The sequence below is a fragment of the Anguilla anguilla genome, chromosome 7 (genome assembly GCF_013347855.1).
Source record: "Anguilla anguilla isolate fAngAng1 chromosome 7, fAngAng1.pri, whole genome shotgun sequence".
NCBI lineage: Eukaryota > Metazoa > Chordata > Actinopteri > Anguilliformes > Anguillidae > Anguilla > Anguilla anguilla.
In genome coordinates this window covers 47960250-47983343 of record NC_049207.1, presented here as the reverse complement: position 1 = coordinate 47983343, position 23094 = coordinate 47960250, and the positions used below count along the sequence as shown (strand labels likewise).

The following is a 23094-nucleotide window of genomic DNA, read 5'->3' as shown; positions in this document are numbered from 1 at the left end:
GCCCTGCTGCGTCGGTAACTGCGGGGAATGTATATTTGATTTCCTGAACCTGCTGTCACACCTGGCAGTGTGCCCCTGCCTTTAGTCCTCCGTCTGACTGCCAGACACTATATTGCAAATTACGTTGCATTACATTACAATTATTTGGCAGACGCTTTTATCCAATGCGACGTACAACAAGTGCATACCGAAGGTCATTGGAACAACTACAAAACACAGGTCCGATACTCATTATGTAACAGTTATTCGTATCCATGAACACATTAAGTCCAGTTCACTCAGTAAGCATAGGCTAGTTCAGAGAGTAATGTTAAGTCAAACTAGGATGCATGACAACAAGCTACAAAATCAAGGTAATGATACAAGTGCAATATAAGTGCTGGATGGAGGTACATGCAATAGGAAAGTGGTACATGAGGTACAGGTGTTACATGAAAGTGCTATAGGAACAAAGTGGAAGGATATAAGTGATAAGAGTGATCCTAGAATGGGAGTGTCCTGCGGAGTGGTGATAGTCCAGGTGTAGTCTGAAGAGATGGGTCTTCAGGCCGTGGTGGAAAATGAGCAATGACTGAGTGGTTCATAGAAGAACAGGGAGTTTGTTCCACCACTGGGGAGCTAGGGAGGAGAAGCTCCGTGGTAGGGATGAGTGAAAACCATTCCCCCGGATGGCAGGGGGTGCAAGTCACCCTGCTGTGGCAGAGTGGAATGGTCGAGCTGGCGTGTAGGATTGAATCATGTCCAGTAAATAGGTGGGGGCTGTACTGTTGGCTGCAGTGTAGGCGAGGGTCAGGACTTTGAACTTGATCCTGCCAGCAACCGATAGCCAGTAGAGTGACCTCAGCAGCGCAGTGACATGGTGTACTGCATCAGCAAATGTGGTGCACTGTATCAGCAGGTAAACCGTATACACTGAGAAAGGGCCTAGTGTCTATGTCCAGGGGCACCGCCAGGTATTATTGCTCCATGAAAAGATCTGACATTGGGACCCACCCCACCCCAAGGCCCTGCCCATATTGCAGCTGTCATTGGCAGTTAACTAGATGTTCGTATTATTTAGCCTAGCGGGCTACAACCGTAATTCCAACATAAACTCATTAATGGTGCACGCCCATAGAGTGACAGATGTTAATTAACTTGTGTATTATGTGGATGAGAAGTGAAATTAAATGTGCCATATGCCAGGTTATAATGCTTTGGTAGCACAGGTTTATTCTTATGAACGGAGTATGAGTAGCCGCCCGGTCGACGTTGTTGCTATGCTCGTTACTACATTAACCGGTCTACACTCTGATAGGGAATTGAAACGTCACAGGGCGTGTGACTGACAGGATGAAGGTGCAGTTTATGGGGTGCGGTTGTGCGTTTTCTGTTTCATGCTCTGAGATAAAGGACAGATTCACTGATGCTTGGTGTGCTTCTCAAACTCATCCTCCTACAGAGAGCCTGACCTTGCCACATTTTATCTTCCATGCAGACGAGTGGGTGGCACCAGATGCCCCGCCCTTTCCTTGCTGCTGATCAGGCATGCTGGGGACTTTGAAGGACGGACCTTAAGGCCAAACCTTAAATTGTCAGAGAAATTCACTGAGATGAAAGCTTTGTGTTTTACAAATCCCCACGGGTTTTTACAACCATCACGGAGCTGAGAACCTGGAGTTATTTTTAGCCTTTTACAGCACTGAGCGATTCTTTGGGGAATATGCTCCTGATTTAAAAATAGACGTACAAAGAGCTGTTCTTCCTTTTAGGAATATTAGCTTACGTATCACTGCTACACCATCACATTCTGCAATCCAAAGGACTGCCATGTCCTTGGTTCTGTGGTTTTTTTTTTACGTGCTCTGCTTTTGACTGTGATACCAGTCCTGATGTACCCAGATCTTGTATATATAACTTATGTATTATTTTGAATACATCACTGGGCAAAATGAAATTATTCTAAGGATGTTTGTACTGTTAAGTTTTGAGCGTGGTCTGTTTCAGTTCCAGCTGGTCCAAAAATGGAATCTTTATGTGACAGTACAAAGGGCCATGCACCAACTCTAATTATATCAGGTGAATCACACGGACAGCTTTTGCAACGCTAAACAGTATTGATCCAATGCCTGCTTTGAAGTGTTCTTTAAGTTGTAATTGTTCTTGTTAATTATCAAAGATGACAGAATATGTTCTATCCTTCAGATATTTAGCCTATATTTAGACAGAACATTCTTGTGATTCTACTATTCTCTGTGATTTCTATTGCTTGTTTAATGCATATTTGGGTTTAACTTTTTATTTCTTTCTCATATGGTATTAGATGTAATCTGGGGCACAGTTAAATGATTTATAATGGATATTCAGAAGTATGCACAGTTAAAGAAATGGATATCATAACCTACATCTTAAAATTCTGAGAATTACACTCTGCAATGAAATGGATTATCAGGGGGGTCTTTGGGGAAGTCTTATAACAATTTATCCATCCCTTGATTTGCAGTGCCCTTGCTGTTCAAGTAAAGACATTTTTTATCTGTTGGAATGTTATAATTGGGGCATGCACTGTGCCAGTATCAGAGCGTGACATACTTTTCTGCGATTAAAATGTCCCCGAAGAAGCTCCGTTTTAATTTCGAGCGACACAAAGAACTGCCCCCCTTCATCTCCTGAATCTGCAGAGCAGAGTCTAAGGCAGTACGCGAGTGTCCGTAAGAGAAGCTGTTTTATTTTAATTTTTTATTAAACGTTGTTTTGGGTCCTTGTGGGTTGGTTTGTCGTTGCAGTGACTGCTTAAGTGGATGTGGGCCGGCTTGGGCATTACACAGCAGACTGTAGTGTTACCTATCTGAGAGAAGAAATCGGGCCTTGGCAGAGTGCCACTGCAGTGGGCACTGTCTAGGTTTCGTTGCCATGGAGCCAGGAACCAGTTAAAAAGACATGTTGCCAAACTAAGTGGGGCATTTGCTCTTCCCAGTGTGGTACCCACTATGAATAGTTAATTCAAGCAAACATAATCCCCCCCCCCCCCCCACCCCCCACCCCCAAACAGTAAGTGATATCAGTGAAAGATACAATTTGTCAATTGGGCAAATGTAGTGCGTGCTTTACTGTATTACACAGGGTTAAGGATCAAGGACGACAGCAGTTATATTGAACATTCCATGACCCACCGTCAGCCAGTGGCCTTTACTTCAAGGAAGATCATGTACTTATAGTGTGACACATTGATTTATTCTTTTCCATGTTAAAATATGCACATTTCAATCTTGCCAGGTAATTGTCATGTTATAACTAATTGATATGATGACCCTGTTTTCTTGGGAGCGGGACATGGACTACTTTTATTGTACATGGATTACAACTGACTGTTATTAATGTACACAGACTGGACATAAAGTGTTATTATTGTATTAAGACATTGGCTGGTGCTATTTTACTTATATTAGGATACGGGCAGATGTTATTGGACATAGGCCGGACAGAGACTGATTATATCAGACATAGACCACTGCATTTCTGTTGCTGGACATAGGAAATAGACTGATGTTATTGTTTTGATTGCCTCTGGCCTTTAGTGGTCTGTGGGAGGACCCGGTGAAGTGGGGGAAGAAACAAGTAATGGCTGACAGCCAGGGACAAATTGAGCCCTGAACCATAGAGCAAAAATCAAAGGGAGGGAAGAGCTTCGCACTCCGGAAGCTCAAAAGTGCATTTACAGCACCTGCCCCCCGCTTTTACTCTTACACTCTGCAGTAAAAAAAAAAAAAAAGAAGAAGAAAAACCGATTTGCGGATCAATAGCATCTCCTCTTCCAGGAGCTACACGGATAAGTGAAGCGCTTTTAAATGCAGAAATCCTATTACATGACAGAGAACTGGCAAACAGTGGGCAAACAGAGACACATGCACACGCACGCACACGCACACACACACACACACACACACACCTACACCCATCACATACACATACAGCACGCAGAGGAGTGGTCTGCCCAATTTCTCCCCATGAAAGGACATAATTTAATATCCATGCTGCTGCTCACTCCTTTTCATAATATAACAATAAGTTTTCCAGTGCGAGCAGGTATGCAGGTGGATAAGTATGGTGATTTATGTCTTTTTTTATGGTGATTTAGCTCTTTCCCTGTGGCTTTGTAGGAGGCTGTACGCTTTTAAAATGTCCATAAAGATGATGCTACATTATATCCCTGATTCAGTGGGTCCTGGTTCAGAACTTTCATTAAAGCTTTCAGCCCTGTGCATCAGGCATTATTAATCGCTACGTTGGCACCTACAATGATGGGTGATGATGACTGATGGCCGAGTGAGGTTTCACTCATAATGGGGTTAGCCGCAGTGAGCTTTCAATCGCTGACTTGTATGGACCAATTAAAAGACTGCTCTTCTAGGCAGAATGCAATGATTGGTCAGTCAATTAAAACATGCTAGCATCACCTTATTTTTAGGGGAGGTGTGACCAAAATTGCCACTTAACACTTAATGGTAATAAATGGCCTTTATCCCTAGATATGGAGTACTGTTGCAGAAAATATAATATTTAACTGGGAGTAGACGATTATTATAAGTCTGTAAAATATTTATCAGTTACGTGCAGTTCACGTTGACATCTCTATCTGATATTTAAAGAGTTCTATTTTCCTAATTCTTTAGCAAATAAAAAAATAAAAAAACCTACAGACATATTATTATATTATTACTCAATCCAGCCTACTCTTTCCTTAGAGTTTTGCATCTCGCCAATGCCAGCAGGATCACTGTCATTCTGAATAGCACTGGTTATCGGTCTTGAGACTATTGGCGTGTGTCATTTCAGAAACAGAACCCCTGGGACTTTTAACAGGGTCGCTGTCTTGAATTAAGTACGCTCGGAACGATGCATCATGAATGAAAAGTGGAGGAAAAAAAAAAAAAAAACCTTTGTCATTATTTTGCGCCCGCCATGTTTCCAAATAAAAGCAATCCTCAGTCTCGGGCTGTCAAGATGGGGAGGGCGTCGTGGGCGGGGCTTTGGGCTGTTTTCTGACCCGTCGCTGTTCCTCAAGCCCTGATGGGACACCCCGCTTTGTCCAGCTCATTGAGGCCCGGCCCATTTGCATTCGACACGGCGTGCCCGACGTCCAGGTTGGCTTCTCGTTTCGCGTTGCAGAGTTGCTGTTTTTATTATGCGGTCAGCTGAAAGGCTGGAACTCCCCCTCTCCCCGCATACAGAGTGGAGGTGGATAAAAGGAGGCAAGCGAGTGTTGGAAAGCAACGTTCGACGATCGTTCCCGTAAACAGGGTGTCCATTTAGTCTCTGCCTCAGGGCATCAACACAGGTTAGAATACCAAGTACTCTAGTAGATGGAACAGAATATATATATATATATATATATATATATATATATACATACATAAATATTTTTTTCCCTTCCTTTTGTTTTTTGTCATTTTGTCAGAGGAAAATTGAAAACTGTGTCCTGAAAAGCTTGGTGTTTTTGCACATGAAAGGTTTTCTTTGATTTCTGTGAACTCATCCCACTCGTGCACTAATCATGCAAATTACGTTCTCTGCATTTTTCGGCTCGGCGAAGGTGAAGTGGCACACACTGGCTGCAAATTAGATCACCACCTTCTGGAGTGCTTACATAACTGTTTCTCTTACATAATAATGCGTCAGGTAGTCAGTGAAGAAGCATTTTTTTTTTTTTAAATTTATTTTACCCTTATTTTTAACAAGCAATTCTCACTGAGACCTGGTCAAGAGGCAGCACAATTGAAAGTAAATAATTTAATTACAGCATTGAAAATGAACAGGACATTTCAGGGTTGACAGTTAATGGTCTTTCTCTTGCTTGCCTTCAGACAATACTAAGACACGTATCAAGGTCTTGATTGGAGACCATAATGAGCTAATTGGGTCAACAGGTGTCGTAGTGCTGAGCTAAAACAAAAACCTGAAGCCACACCAGGCCTTTTCAGATAAGATTGGATACCCCTGAAATAGAGATATCAGAGGGACCTGCTGAGGTAATGGTGCTTCCCTAATTAACAAAGAAAATCAGCTGGAAGGGTTGTTTCAATCAAAGCAGAACTGAGCTGGGATTACTTTCCTCTTCCTGGCAGCTCGCTTTCATCTTAACTTGGATCAAATCTTCCAGATATCAGTTTTTTTTTTGGTTGAATAAAATGAAAAACAACCTTAACGAGCATGTCAATGAAATGCGAGAACGTGTGGTTGTGAATATTTCCCTCGTATTATCATTTCTGAGGTGTTTTTTTGTGAAATCAATGAGCTCCCCTCAGCATGGTGTGTCTTATCTCCGGTTCACACCTCTAGTGAGGCAGGAATAATTTGCGGAGGCCTTACAGTTAAAAAAAAAAAAAGAAAAAAAAAAAAGAAAAGAAGCCTGTCAGGGGCTAGTAGAGCCATAATGGAAGCCATGACAGGCTGTGCGGTAACCGGATGGGCAGTAGAGCTGGAGGGCATGACTGGCTACACAGTAACTAGAGTGGCAAGTAGAGCCAGAATGGAAACCGTGCCAGGCAACATAGTAACAAGCCTACAAGCAGCTTTTAATTAAATAGCATGCAGGCTTTTTTCAATTAAAAGTCTTGATTTCTTATGTGTGTCAGTCTATATATAAAGGGTAGCTGCCAAGTCCACAAAGATATCATCACTCCTGTTTAAAGAACTCTTGAGAATTAACCCCAGGTAGAGACTAGGCAAAATTATGTTTACAACAATACTAATGATGATGATGATGGTGACGATAAATAATATGATGGTGATGATGTTGACGATGATGATGACAGTGATGCTGATGATGACCTCGCACAAATAAAAGATGGAGAGTGCTCTGTATAATCATATCTTATTTAACATAAGCAATACTGTCTCAAATTATTTAGTTTTAAAGTGATGAAGTTTCTCTCTGGCTTCAGCACTCACCTTTTAAATATGCTGCCACATACAAAACACACACACGTACACGCGCATGCAATCAGTCATACATTCACACACACAGATGCATGGACACACATACTGTATACACACGCGCACACACACTCACACAGAGTCAGAATGTCCATAGAGCGAGTGTGTGTGTGTGCGTGTGTGTGTGTGTGTGCGCGCGCGCGTCTGTGCGTCTGTGCGGCACTTGTAATAGACTCTTCACCCCGGCAGGAGAGGCATTAAATATAAATGTTGAGACACCACTCTGTCCAGAGCGCACCCTGCTCTCCACATTACAAAGAGCGTCTGTTCTTCTCCACTTTGTATGCCTCAGCGTGCTGCCTGGATTTATCTGTGTCCGGAGACCCGTTTTAAAATCCAAAGGGAGATTCTCCTCATCACCCCCACAGCTTCTGCTGTGTGTGCGTACAGTACAGAAAGAAATACTGTCAGAGCCAAGAGAGCCGCCCTTTAACAAACACCAGAAAACAAATATTTTAGTATGGAAAGTTGGATGCATCATATGGATCGTTCATGCACTTTGGTTTCACCATGTAGAAGTGACAGCACTTTTTATACATAACCAGTTCCCAAAACCATAGTGTTTGGGACATATTAATATTACGTAAATGAAAGTAGTCATGCTTAGTGCTTTGTAGCATATCCTTTGCATGCAATGAGTGCTTGAAGGCTGTGACCCATACACATCACCAGGTGCTGGGTATGTTCTCTGCCAGGCCTGTGCCGCAGCCATTTTCAGCCCCTGCTTGTTTTGGTGGCTAGCTGTCTTGCGTTTTCTCTTCAGCATAAGAGACTCATGTTCAATTGGATTCAGTTCAGGTGAATGACTTAACCTTTTAAGAATCTTCCAGTTTTTGGCTTTGAAAAGCTGCTTTGTTGCTTTATCAGTATGTATGAGATCACTGCTGTTGGATGAAGGACTGTCAAATGAGTTGGGAGGCATTTGGTCGAATTCTAGCAGATAAAATGCTTCTGTACACTTCATAACTCAGTCTGCTGCTGCAATCAGCAGTTACCTCATCAGTGAGGAGAAATGAGAAAGTACCTGTGGGAGCTATAAATGCCCAAATCATAACACTCCCACCACCGTGTTTCACAGATGAGCTTTGGATCTTGGGGCGTTTCTTTTGGCCTCCACATTTTGCTCTTGCCATCTCTCTGGTACAAGCAAATCTTAGTCTCATCTGTCCACAAGACCTTTTATGCTTGCTTATCCTTGTGCGGAAATAAGAAAGCTGGACTCATATTCTCACTGAGCTGTTGTGTTTGACCGTTGACCTTTTGATTATTATTTGCCTGACTGGATATGAATCGTGGAAATATTCCAGCCACCGGAAGCAGCTTTTGTCATGTCGTATTGAAAGGACTGCTGTTACTGGGGGGAAAAACATCACCTCCTCTCTTTTCCACCCAAAGAGAAATGAATGCCTCCACAGGAAAGTTTGCTTTGACATGAATAAAATGTAGTGTATTCTGTATCATGATCTGGAAATGGAAACCTCTCAATCTCGCAGGCATTATGAAAAGGCTTATTATTTATTTTCAGTTTTGAACTTTTGCCCGTTTTAAGCCTTTTGGCTTTGAACAGCCTTCAACTGTTTTCAGCTTTTGAAATCATGTTTATTGTACAAAACTCAGTCAAAGTACCAGAATGTCTTCATGCATAGTTTGCCATTGTCACAAAGTTCTATTGAAGGTGTGTCTCCGATAATGCATGTCTGAACCACATTATGAAATCTCCAGCTTGTTTGTTGGAACAGCGCTCTTACTTTCTTTTGTACATAATTAGAAGTTTACTTTTGCTGTGTATATTATTTATGCTTCACCTGCTTTGGTGTTCCTGCCCTATATTGGCTGGGTTTCAGTCACAAAATAAGTTTTATATCTGAATGTGACATCCCGGTACAATAAAGGTTAAAATAATAGTCACACTCATCGAAGGGAATGTAATTTCCTAATTTCCTAACTTCACTGACTAAAAGCAAAATAAAGCCTGAATGTGGATTGGATGAAAACAGGTCGCAATAATAGATGTGTAACTGTGTTTAAGATCCATGATCCATGATATCATGCATCGTTGATAATAGAAAAATGTATAATAAAAATAAAAGTAATAATAATAATTATAATACTAATAAGAAGAAGAAGTAGAAGGAAATGCTGAAGAAAGAAGTAAATGAAGTAATTCATCATATTTTATTATTTTAAAAATGCAGTCAGCTCTTGCAGTGGCTGGAGTGCGACAGAGCAGCCTCAATGCGGAACGCCGTGAAATCGAAACCCTGAGCGTCGAGACCTGAGCGTGTGTTAATGGTCACTAGAGCTGCTCCAAATTGAATCATCCTCAACACTCCAGTGGCTTTGGTCCACATGGCTGGCACCCCCCCCCCCCCCCGAATGGCTGGCATGGCAGGCAGAACCGGAGCCTCTCCATCAGTTTCCTCTCCTCCGGGACACAGGGGAGTAGCAGCAGAGCTTGATGCCTGACCATCTGCACAGGCCCGAGCAAAACAGGGTGAATCTGTTAGAGAGACCCCACGGAGACACCACACTGCCTAATCCAGTTCAGTCATCTTTCAGTGCATATCATTCATTCTGCTGCTGCAACGATTATTTACGTTTAATTAAAAAAAAAAAAAAAACGTTTGTTACATGTTAATCTTATTTCCTCTCCATTTATATTTTGTTATTATTTGTTTTAGAAGAGAAGTAAGCAAAAACAGAACACACTCATAAAAATAAAAAAAATGCATTAACTAAGATGGCAGTTTATTCGGTTTTTAAATTCTCATTTGAAAAACATTCAAAAAGCAAACTCAAGTAGACAGATATAAAAAACAACAGTCCTGTATGACAGCAGTCCTATCAGACAGAACACAAACCCTGTTTCTGACATCAGGAGCAGATTTCGTCCATTTTGACAACTCAAGGTAAATCAATAATGAACCCTGTCAGTGATGTCACAGTGTGTCACTTAGCCTATAGCATTACCATCCAGTCAGCAAGATAGCATTAGCGCAGTGTCTCTTTAACGGGACGAAAACAAAGATCACTTCTCCCATTGTTCTTACTCTCCTACACTTAACGGCTAGCATCTCTCAGCCAATCAGAGCGTCCCTAGGTGCAACCACAGCTTGGCCCCTGTAGACATTGCGTAACCAACGGTGTAATTCTAGATGGCCCCAGAGAGGCTATTCGGTGTTTCAATGCTATTACCGCTTTCAATCCTTAATTATCGCTCTTGAAGTTAATGTGTTTATGTCCGTGCCACTGTTTGTTTTTTATTGAGAAGTGGAAGCCAAATGATACCGCCATCTGAAAAGGATAAATTGGCGGCTGCTCGGTTTGGCGTATTCAATAATATAGGACCAAGATTTAGTAGAGTAAGATATTAAATATGCAACACAAATAATGAAATTGTAATTCACATCGCAGTAAAATCTAATGAAATTGTTATTTACTGTTTGAACTTTACAATTTGAGTGAACAGTTTTTTTTTTTTTATTTAGCGAAGGAAGTTGCTTCAGATTTCGCTGTTGTTTACCTGTTAACGGTGAATGCATTAACATGTCTAAATCCAAGAGGTTAATTGTGTGTTTATTGGATGAAGGGTAATAACTTGAAGGACTTAACATCAGTGACAGTGAGCTTAAGGTTAGAACCCCAATCCATTAACCTCTAATCTCCAGCTAGCCTATTTACCGTAGAAAGCTTTCAGTACTGTACATACCCTGTCGCCACTGGAAGAACCAAAGCAACAGGAATCAGCCTCTGTGAAATAAATATTCGAAACACTTAACCCTTTAGACATCACTAAAATGTCCTGCAAGTTTTTAATTAGGCGAATTGAAACATAAGCACCGATTTTCACAGAATATTATTTTGTATGATTGCACATCTGGTCATTAACATGCTTCTTATGTAACATTCTGAGGGAACAGCATGTTTGGTTCACCAGCATATGAAAAAACTAAAATATTTCAAAAATGTATTTGATCCAGGCTTGATGGGGAACAGGTCAAATACTTTTGGATAATGGATCCAGTTCTTTTTTTTCTTTTCTGGGACATCGATATGTTCAGTCGTAGTAATTTCTGAAGTCACTGAGTGTTCGAAGACGAGGGGACCCCGCCGGGCGTCAGCGAATCACAAAGCCGGCCTCTGTCCCCCGTAGTGGAAAAACGGCGTCTTGTTTTAAGAGAGCCGTGCCAGGGGTAGCACAGAGTACCATTGTGCCGCCCTCTCCTCAGCAATGTCCGTGTCCGTCTCAGTGCTTATCTTACATTACCCTCCCCCTCCCTCGTTTGTATCTCTCCTTCCCATGTGCTGTAAAAAAAGGGCCCACTTCACAGGCCACTGAAAAGGCATTCATGGCTCGATTGCGCTCTCGCCGCTCTCGGGTCCGCGCGCAAACGCGCGGGACAAAAGGCCGGGCCGCGGAGCATGTGCGGAGATAAGGGCCGGCCTTGTCCGCCCGTGACAATGGTAATCGTCCAGTCCTCGGGACGAGGCCGGTCATTTTCGGGCCCCGCCCCCCACACCCCGGTCGCTTCGATAGTGCGCCTCAGTGCTGGCACTTCCTGTTTGTCTGGAGACGTCCGCCACCATTTGGGTCTGAGCACGTCACCGTTAGCTGCAGCTTTTTAAATTCTATCAGAATTTCTCTTTTTGCATTTCTGTTGTTTTTGTTTGAAGGGCTGCCAAGTTATTCTCTAGTACTCCCCTTAAAAGTACTTTGTGTGGAAAATAGCATAACAGGAAGCCCTTGTAAAGTAATATCGTTCCCCTATAGCCACTCAACGCTCTTAGTTTGGTCATTAGACTGCTTTAAGGCCGGCTCTTGCCAGACATGCTCTTACTGTACGTGTTGTGATTGGCCTGCAGTGGACTGAAAGCCCTGGCAGACAGAAGCTCTGATTTGCTTTTTACCCCAGTTGTCTGCAGTGATGTATGGTAAAGCATAATGGCCTTTGCTTGCTCCTTTCCATTAAAGATCATCAAGTTTTCCAGTAACAGTTTTTTTGTTGTTGTTGTTATTGCTTATTCTGGCTCTATTATGATCGGTATGTGTGCAGCAGGATAATTGTTATTATTATTCATGTAATTACTACCAGATTTGATTTTGAAACTACCTCTGCCTTTTCTCAAACTCTTCTATTATTGGCTTGGTTCAGAATTTTAAGATTTGGTTTCAGTCAGTCTGAGTCACATATAGGGCCTGATTTACTAAGACCTTTAGCATGTGCAAAAACGTTTAGCACAAACAATACAGATAAACCAACCAATGATTTGTGCAAAGCAAATACCATGACCAATTATTGGTCATGCTATTGGGTTGTGCTGAAGGTCTTAGTGAATCAAGTCCATTATGTATATTATATACGGAGTGTAGCACAGTGGGTAAGGAACTGGGCTTGTAACCGAAAGGTCGCAGGTTCGATTCCCGGGTAAGGACACTGCCGTTGTACCCTTGAGCAAGGTACTTAACCGGAATTGCTTCAGTATATATCCAGCTGTATAAATGGATACAATATAAAATGCTATGTAAAAGTTGTGTAAGTCGCTCTGGATAAGAGCGTCTGCTAAATGCCTGTAATGTAATGTAATATACACGTAAAGGCTTGGTTTTTTATGATAGCAAAATGATGGTGTACTCTCACCTTTAATGGACATAAACCAGAGCATTCAGCCAGCTGTTTTGTTTAAGTCCACCATTGTGTTTGAATGTATTTAATCACTAAGGCTATTGAAGAGCACCTGTTCTTAAAAACCTGTGCTGGCATGCCTGTTTACCTTAGTACTGTATAGCCCTACTATATACAGACGCAAATCCATGCATTCACTAACTGAAAAAAAAACTGGAAAGCGTAATTACCCTTGGGGTTATTTTAATGCTCATAATATAATATAACATAACATAACTGACCTGGAGCATTTCTCCCCGCAGTAGTGGACAGGACTGTTTTCCAGCTTCATTAAAAATAATAAATCTTCCATATAATGCATGTGGTAGATGTCCAAGAGAATTACGGCAAAATATTATGGGGAAATATAATGGCTGCAATGGAGAAAATGGACCTTATACAGTTGAGATGCCCCAACCCAAATATCAGTTCACATCAATAATAATAATAATAATAATAATTATTATTATTATTATAATTATAATAATTATAATAATAGTAGTAGTAGTAGTAGTATTGTTGTTGTTGTAATTATTATTATTATTATAGTTATTATTATTATTATTGTTATTAATAATGCCTACATTTTCTTTGATTCACTTTTCCTTTTTTTACATTTTATACTTGTTAATTAAAGCCGTGGTTTTGCAGAAGTTGTTAGTTTTACAGATTAACTGAGCCTTGTAATGTAGTTTTGATATAATTGTGTCAGTTTTACAGTACAGTGCTCTTAGAGGTTAAACATAATTGTGTTTCTGTGCCCAGCACGCCTCAGTCAGCTTAATACACACTGTGACCTACATCTGTGTGTGCCGGTCAAGAACAGGCTGCATCGCGAGCTGCAGTAGAGACAACACAACATGGCTGAACGAGCCAAGATTCGCAATTCAGGACTGACTACGGTAACTCACTCACACACACACACACACACACACACAAACACACGCATGCACACACGTGTGCACACACACACAAACATGTAAACACATGTAGAGATGAACACATGTACACTTCACACATGCATGCACGTACAAGCAGACAAGGATATGCATGTGCTCACACACATACGTGCACAAATATCCACATACAAATTCACGCGTGCATTGTCATGTTCACTTACGCAGACATAAACAATAAACACACACACACAGCTTTGTAGGGGCTCTTTAACCTGGGCCAGGTCTACAGCTGGACCCCCTGAGTGGGCCGTCATCTCCAGGCTGATGGCTCCGGTAATAGGGCCGTCGGCACAGGAAACGCACGGCTCTGCCGTATTAATTATGCATGTAGAGCCGGTCCCGGCGCCTGCCAGCATTTTCTGGACCGTTAGGAAAGAGAGAGAGAGAGAGAGTGAGAGCGGTTTCTGGGAGAGGACTGTTAGGAGAGGGAGAGAACGAGCGGTTTCTGGGAGAGGAGTTTTTGGGAGACAGAGAGAGAGCCTCTGGGACATGGTCCGGTTATGGTCTGTAGACCGCAGCGGGGAGCACGTGCCGTAACGACGTTGAGGTGAGGTTTGGTCAGTCAGTCCAAAGCGGAAAACCCCCTCAGGCTCTTTGGCCGAAAAATCGCCGTGGCGATCGGCCGTGGGCGGCGACAGCTCCCCCAAGACTACGCCGCGTTTCCCGCTCGTTTGGCAGGCGGGCTGTCAGAACGGAGGTCACAGCTTGAGTGGTTTTGATTTGTCGGCGGCGGTGGGAGGGTTTTTTAGGGGGTGGGGGTTCAGCAGGGCTGATGGAGCCTGAGATGTTTACTGTGCGTCTGGAGTCAGACGGCTGCTGGCTGCTCATTGGGTAAGGCTGGAGAGCTCCCCGCCGAATGTCTGCAGCAGTACGGAGGTACAGGCTGGGGTACCGCGGGAGGAGGGCGTGGGGCAGGGTAACGAGGCGCCTTGACCGTTCTGGACCTTTCAGAGGCGTCTGGCGGGTTGGCGGTATGCCCAGCATGGCTGGTCCCATATGGCGTGGAATCCAAGCCTTTAGCGGGTGTGCTGTGATGTTAGCGTGCGTGCCCTGATGTTAGCGTGTGTGCCATAACGTTAGCATGTGTGCCGCAATGTTAGCGTGTGTGCCGCAATGTTAGCGTGTGTGCCGCAATGTTAGCGTGTGTGCCGCAATGTTAGCGTGTGTGCTGCAATGTTAGCATGTGTGCCGTAATGTTAGCATGTGTGCCACGATGTTAGCATGTGTGCCGCAATGTTAGCATGTGTGCCGTGATGTTAGCATGTGTGCTGTAACGTTAGCATGTGTGCCATGATGTCAGTGTGGGTACCATAAGGTTAGCGTGTATGGCGTGATGTTAGGGCATGTGCTGTAACGTTAGCATGTGCGCTGTTATGTTTGTGTATGCCGTAACGTCAGTGCGTGTGCTGTGATGTTTGCGTGGGTGCTATAAAACTAGCGTGTGTGCCGTGATGTTGGTGTGTGTGCCGTGACTGAGGGTGATGTGGAGATGTTGAACTGAGAGATGGCCAGGCTATGTGTGTGTGTTTTTAATGTGTGTGTGGGTGTGTGTGTGTGCGTGCATATCCTGTCTTCTAAACAGGCTCTTGTATCTTGTATGTAACGGAAGATGCATAATTAAGGAGAAAGAGGGGCTTCATAAAATGTAAGCATGAAATATGTGTTGATTGCACATGTGAACTATATTACATCACTGTGTATATCTTATTTAAGGGAATAAATAGTTTATTTCATCAGAACAGTCATCCATTGGCTCCTGTACAAATTATAATTCTCATCTTGGTGCCTGCACAGATTCCATCCATTAATACCATATGCATATAAAATGTGCTTACTGAATGGAAGATGTCATATTGGATTAATTTACAAGATGAGAAAAATATTTTTCTCCTCCTCATAGCTGCAGACAGTGATTTGATGCAGCATCTTTCTCTCCATCGTTCTCTACGCTTGAGTGAAGCGCGTTTATTTGATTATCTGCCAGCGAACGTGACGCGCGTCTTCTGACATCATAAACAAACTTGTTTGTGATGTTTCTCTTGCTCACGGGGGGGCAAAATAACAGTTAAAAAAAGTGAGAGACATCTGTATTTACGGTACGATTACTCAGTCTTAATATTTTATGACTGACCCACTCGCTTTCGATTAGCAGCCAGTAAAAAATGCAGCTTTATTTTTATTTAAGATGGTATTAAATAGCTTTTGCGGCAGATGTCTCGCATTGTTTTGATTTTGAAACCGATGTTTGACTCAGCATAAATTTATGGAATCTGTTGGATTTGATATCTGGAGTCACTCCCATGCATTTTATTTGGCTATGTCCTTGTCTATTTAAAGGGCTGTTTTGTTTGTGTTATGTAATTTGGATTGTTTACAGAAGATGTATTTGTGCTCTTGCTGGCTGACAGATGATGGCGTATTGGGACTTGCTCAAATCGGGCGTGTGCAAGGCCTGTAGACGGAGGCGCTCTTCTGTTGATTTTGGCACGTCCCCCCCAGGGGGGCCTTTGTCAGCCTCCCCCAGTCCCCTCCCCAATGTAGCAGAATTCTCTTAGTTCTTCTGACAAATGAGAGAACTGTGGTCCTTAGACTCATTGTATTTTGGAACATCTGATCCATTGCCCAGGCCACACATCTGGACATAGGACATGCTTATTGACTCATCCCTGCCCCTGCTTCCCCCCCAAAAAAATTGGACATAAAAATCAAACGGAGAGAAGACAAATTAAACAGAAAGAACTGAACAAATGTGGAGATGGGGAGGGTCGGGGGTGCTGGAAATCTGTAAGGCAGGGTGGCTGTAGGAATAACAGGATGTGCAGGTTAATAGTGTAAGAGTTTTAAAATTTCCCTCACAAATCCTTAAAAATAAATAAATAAAATATATAGTTCTTTTCTGTGTTACTGTCTCAACAGACTGCTGAGTCTGGATGTTCTGGGAAGTGTTCCGGAAATGGTCCGGTGGGGGGGGGGGGGGGTGGTCCTGGGGGGGGCGCGCGGGTAGTTGCTCTGTGTAACTGCTATGGTGGTTTCTTATAAAATTTGAGTAGCAGAAAGTGAGTCAGAATTTCGCACTGTTACATTTTTCCCTACTCGTCATGTTAGATTCACTGCTGTAGCAGTCTGTGTGATTTCGTGATTAAAAAAAAAAAAACAGCATTGTGTGAAAAATTCCAACCTTCACTGAAATACATTATTCAGTTCATGTTAAAAGGCAGGGTGGCACAGATGTTAAATGGACTGGTTCCCCTTGCGCTCACCCTCGCTCGAAGTATTAGCATTCGGATGCTAATGAACTACTGGAATCCATCAGCACTGAGCATCAGGACTGGAGGAAGCAGCGTTCTTGGCTAGCGGTCGCCCTTGCATGAAAGGTTTAGAGGGCATTATGCCATTAGTGATGATATAGCCTTTAAAGTAGCCTCAGATGATGGCAACCGAAGGTCTTAGTGTCCACTCTTGTGCCGTTATTACCTCAATTATGCATTAGCTGGTTGATGATTCCGACATTTAAACAAGGAGCTTCAAACGCTAACCACTGAACCCGACCTACTTCACAATGTGTAATTTAGTGTGCACTGGGTGTTTCGTAATGCTAGAATTTAGCGTATGTTAGGACTATGCAGAATTGGCCAACCTTGGTCAGTTACTGTGATTAAACTTTACCACCAAGTGAAGATTAGAAACTTAATGAAGGCCTGGACTTTTGAAAAGGGCATTTGTAGCAAATTATGGGTTAAATATTTTCTATGATGTTAATTTAATATTGGCCTTTAAACTTTGTTTACCCTCCTAGGGGTAATGCTGAAATGATCTTTCCGGTTTAATTTGATGTGTTATTTTTTATTTAATTTAAATTCAAGAGTAGTTAACATTTTTAGAAGTGATAGTCATTATTATTTTGTCTTCATTTATAGTACTCCTGTGATTTATCGTAGAACAGATTAGGGCTATGTTTTTCATTTAATTTTGGTCTGACACGCTGTAAGGCTGTGTGATATTAGTGTGGATCAATTAAAATCTATTTCCCCCGCACACAGTGGCAGTGGGTGGAGATAAATTGCTTCAGTAAGAACTTGGAATCCAGCTCTGAGATACAACTTGGCTGTGTGCAGGCTAGAGAATTGTGGGTGATTAGACTCCATAAAATCCAATAAATCCAATCAGGTGTAAGTCCTCTTCGCCCTCCACCTTATCTCATTTCTGGACAGGGGGAGGCACAGAACCAGTGGTTCTTTTTCCACATGATTGCACTATCTGTCATTTTGTCAGAACCTGCTTAACCTTTCATGTCAGAAATGGCGACATTAACAGCACTGGTGGAAATACACATGTAGGGGTTAGCTCAACCGTGTTTACGAATTCATTCACTCCATCCTGCGCACAGGCTCTCTCTCTCACACACACACACACACACACACACACCATATCTCTCTCACACACATGCACATGCACACACACATTTAAAACTGTTCAAGTATCTGTAAATAAAATGCAAATTAGCTGGTCTTACTGCAAATTAAGCAAAATACTAGGAACCACAATCTCTGCTAGTTTGGCAGCAAAACCTGAACTGATTTTGTAAATGTGTCTTCAAGCTGTTGATTGTTATGATCTAGGTAATGGTTGCTTTTTTCAGCGTGGAATAAGTATCAATTGAAAGACCCTATATATTTGCTGTACATTTTTCCTCTATATCTTTCCTATATATTTTTCAGGAAAATACATTTTCTGTAATGAAAATTTCAGCGCAATTTGAGCTTCTCATAGCGTGACCATTTTTTATGACCTTTCTGAGAGAGGAGGAGAAGAAAGAGAGTGAGAGAGGGAAAGAAAGGGAGAGAGAGGGAGAGAGAGGGAGAGAAAAAGAGAGTGAGAGTGGGAAAGAGAGAGAGAGAGAGGGAAAGAGTGCGAGCAAGAGAGAGAGGGAGGGAGAGAGGGAGGGAGCAGCCTGTAGAGTTCCGAGACAGTGATATGACTGATGACTTTGTGTGCGCGTTGCAAGGCCGAAATAGCATCATTTCAAAGCAAAAATGTCCCTGAACACTCAAGCTGCCATGTTTTCTCCTGGGTTTGACAGAAAAAGGTTGGCCCTCCAGTTCAGACGCCGTCTCTCAAGGTCTGTCTAGCGGGCCAGACAGGCGGGTGACTGTTCAGCGGATCTAGAAGATTAAACCCTCCCTGAATCGTTGAGAGGGGCTGACTCCATCTTTTCCAGCTCTGCAGAATGGCTTTTGAATGGCAGGGAATTAGCGTGGCACATAGATGCTCTGATTGGGGAGTCCCTCCTTCCTCTTGCTTGGACAGCCTTTCCATCAATTGCCCAGTGAAGAGTGGCTATGGGATTTAGCAAGGCCGCCTGACTGTATACTGATATATACGGGATATACGCAAGGGAGAAGCTCATTTACTTCTGTGCTGCTATTTCTGTTCTCAAACTCGGGAAATGCAAACCATGCTGATATTAATTTATTGACACATACATATGATATGTTTTTTTTCATTGCTCTCTTGATGTAACAATAACTTCTTCAAGACAGATTGTAGCTGGATTACAGCTTAAGATTTGTGATCACATAGCAATATTCTTAGGATGAGTGTGCTATCTGAGAAGGGTCTATTGTTCCTAACAGTATTGTCACTATTCAGTATTGTAACACACTGCATCTATGGCATTAAAACTGTAAAAATGTGATACTATTCTGTCAGAGATTGCTGTCATGATACTGGCTCTGTTAGACTGCGACAGTGTTGCTGAGAGTTTATGGTAATGTTGGGAAAAGTCTATGGCAATGTTACTTGGAAGTTATGGTATTGTTACTGAGAGTCTATAGTACTGTTACTGAACATCTATGGTATTCTTGCTGAGACTGTTACTTAGTTTGTGGTACTGTTATTGAGCTTTTATTACTTGACAATGATTAAAAGTTAGTTGGTCTGAAACAGAACCGATTACCCTATATAAGTGACATTTGGATAATTGCATAGTAGTAGTGACAGCATTGGGTGACATTTCAAACCCTTGAACCAGACAGTTGTAGATATATCTGGAAAAACTCACATTTCATACCTTTCATTTCTACTTTGAATTTTCAGTTCTCGGTGACATTACTATGTATAACACAACAGATTGTAGATATAAACAATATATTAACTAAATATGGATTAGTATAGTGTGGTTTGGAAGGGCCGAGCTCTGAAGCGGGTTTGAGTTTCTTGTGAAAAGTCGATTTTCTCCCGTTTGATCGCAAATATAGTCTTTCGGGGAAATGAAGAGAAGATACGATCTGCTGACAAGATCAATTTATAGAGAAGAGGAAGTGTTCACTCCAGGCCTAAAGGATGGAAATGGTCCGTAAGGAATGGAATAAGCTGTGGTCAGATGGGGAAATGGCCTTGGAATTCGATTTTTGGAGATCCTCCGGCAAGATCTGCTGGCTGGTCATTCAAGGCACGTGAACATTCCTGTGGGTTGTGATCTCTCTTTCAGCCGTTTTATGAAATCACCAAATTGTTACAGCCGTAAAGCACACGCACATGCAAACACACACAGGGACATACACACGGACACACAATCACATGCGCACACACGCACACAAATGCACAAAGGTTGTGTTTACTTCATTGACTTGACCATATTTACATTGTTTTTCATCCATCTTAATAAAAACATTGCACAGGAATCCTAGGGCAACAAATAGGGTTTAGGGTTAAAATTAGGGTTAGGATTAGGATTGCACAACCCCTGGCCTGGAAAGGCTGTTGTGTTTACGGGCTTCTGTCCCAACTAATTAACCCAGTTTAGTTTTTATAAACAACTGTATACTGCCAACACAGAATCAAGGATCCCCGCCCCCGCAAACAATGTCACTCGGGACACAACCACTTCGCTTACACGTAGCACTGTAAAATTCAAGTATGTTTCCAGTCTTTGTCCACTAAGTGATTGACATGTGCTATCTAAAAGCTGCAGCTCAGCAATGGGGAGTGTGAGAGGAAGAAGTGTGCACTATATTTATATCCTGGTCAGACAGAGGTCAGGGTAGCCCATCTGACCTTTAAGCCTCGAATCGACTGCCATGATTGGCTGATTATCTCACCTCGGACCCCAAGGGAGTGATGCAGCGAATCAGTTACATTATGAACAAGACTCTAAGGCATGAATTACATCAACTTTTGGCCTTAACTTTGTCCCTCAATTAATTAATTCCCCCAATCCTATTTGTGAAGAAAAAAAAATTACTCTTGAATATATTTGAGAGTCAAAGGTAATGGAAAAATTTTGGTTGAGTGCAGGCCTTTATCTTAACAATCTAGGTGATATTTACAAATGTTAATGAGAAATGTCTAAATAATAATATTAGTTTATTATATTTATTATGAAGTGATTTATCTATTGACTAATGTTTGTAGTGGTGCTATTGTTTCAGTACTGTGTGCTGAGAAGGACATCAGAGTTCCACACCCTCCGGCTAGCACGTGCTTGCGCTGGTTGCTCAATGCAGATTCAGGAAAAAAGGAAAAACGTGCATGGAAAAATTGTTGCACAACGAGGAGCAAAGTCGACGGTGTAGGCCAGTTAGGCCTGGGAGGTATCAACAGCAGCATTATCTCAATTCCTACACATCCTCTGTCCGGTGAAGTGAAATACTACCCGCTGGGACACAGCATCTTAATGGACTGCTAATCAGTAGAAATTACTGGGCCAAAAACTCTCCAGTATTTCTCCTCGATGGTGATGCAATATATTCATTATCGGTTATATCATATCTTCAGTATGCTCTCTACATTGCAGTGATTGTTCAGCTCCTAGCAGGGTGGTCTACTGTGCTGTTTCTTGCGTGCTGTGCAGTTATGAAGATGGAGCAGATTTCTTCGGGACAGTTCGGCAGGCACACGCCAGTCTCTGTGCAACGTTAGCCTCTTTTGTTGTGTTTCATCGCTGCGGTATCGTGGTGTCTCTCACCTCGGACAGACCTGAATTAGTCAAAATTCTGTTTTTTTTTCATTTCAGAATGGACTTCATTACAGGCCTGCTGGGAAATTATTCATTGACTTACAGGAAATTAAAAAAAAACGAACGTTTTTTATCGTGTTTCTGCAAACTGTTTTCTTTTTTTTCCTAGTTCTTAAAGTGTCAAGGCACTTAAGTCAAACCAGATGATAAATGAAAATAGTTTTCTATTTTTCTACTCCTTATGAAATCGAGGCACTTCAGCTAAGCCAGATGATAAATAAAATGTACCAACCTGGAGCTATTTTAAATTTCAAATATATTATTTCCACAGAGAGCTTTTTATTTCCAAATCCCTGATGCACTGCAGAGATGTATACAAATTGACCAGTATAGTGCTTTTTCTGACCCCTAATCGTGACAGAATTTGTACTGTAACCCAGGAGAGGGACAAAACGTAGGACTCACAGTAAATGAAAACAGAGACGTCACACAATACAAAGGGGAGCTTTGAGACAGGCTGCTCAGCTTCAGACTCAATTACATGCATCTCAGTTTATGATGCAATACCTTTGGGGGGGGGGGGGAGGGGGGGGGGCTGTTTCTCCCCCTCGTTTTAACTGCCGTGATGTGATTGTTTACCGATTCCATCCGCGTCCAATCCGAAAGGCACGTGAGGCACTTCAGCCCCTGGCTGCCACAGCCCAGGCCCCCCATCCTTGGCATTTACGGAGTCGGGCCATTTGCCCGGTTTCGCGGTCGCCGATTCGATAATGGCCGGCCATTCCCCGACTCGCCGACGTCTCGGCACGAAGGCGCTAATAAAAAAAACCCCTGCTCGCGTCCTGTCAGTCTGCTTATCTGTTCGGCCAGGGCGACGGCTGAAGGGATAGGGGGGTGGGGGGAAGGGTGGCAGGGTTTCACCAATAAATCTTCTTTTCTCCCTTGACGCTATTTGGTGCCATAATGCCTCCCCCCCCCCACCTCCACCCACGGTCACAGCGGATTCCCGAATGGCCCTGTTTTTTGGCTCTCTGGGGAGCCTCGGGAGAGTGTTGAGATAAACAGGGGGCAATGGCTAATAGTTTATGAGGTTTGGACTGACTGCTGATCTCTGGCTTTGAGTCATGTCCCTGTCTGCATCTGTCTTCTCTCTCCATGCTAGTGCTCACATTCTGGGTCAAAGAGGAAAGGGTCCTCCCCTATTGCATTATGAGAAACAGTCATGTTATATGAAGCCTGGAAAAAATTGTATTATATTATGAAAACATCATGAAACCCCACTCTCCCCTTTGTAATCATATAATTAGTCAATGATTTATGATCATGTGATCCTACAGTGATTTATAATAATAATTTGACCTGCCATTTAGAGGGTAACAAACTGGAGAATATCATTATCCATATAACCAAGACCAGAAAATTTAAGCCGTTTATCTTTTGAAATTGTTTTTCTGGAAATCCTTTGCTATGACCAGTGCCTGAATTGGAGTTCATTCAGATGCCACCAAACGATCCGGTTTATTGGGTCTCCCACGTCAGA

General features: G+C 42.5%; 1 protein-coding gene across 3 annotated transcripts in view; it reads left to right on the top strand.

Annotated features, from left to right (window-relative positions):
• LOC118232407 (contactin-1a-like) overlaps window positions 1-23094 on the top strand; it is a 64891-nt gene that overhangs the window by 5106 nt on the left and 36691 nt on the right. The window contains exon 1 of one of the 3 annotated variants that reach the window (XM_035427385.1): window positions 13992-14144. The exons of 1 other annotated variant lie outside the window; for it this stretch is intronic. The gene's annotated coding sequence lies outside the window, so the exon portion shown is untranslated. Of the gene's footprint in view, window positions 1-13991; window positions 14145-14381; window positions 14429-23094 lie in introns of those variants that run through there. One more of the 3 variants, XM_035427386.1, reaches the window with a different exon arrangement.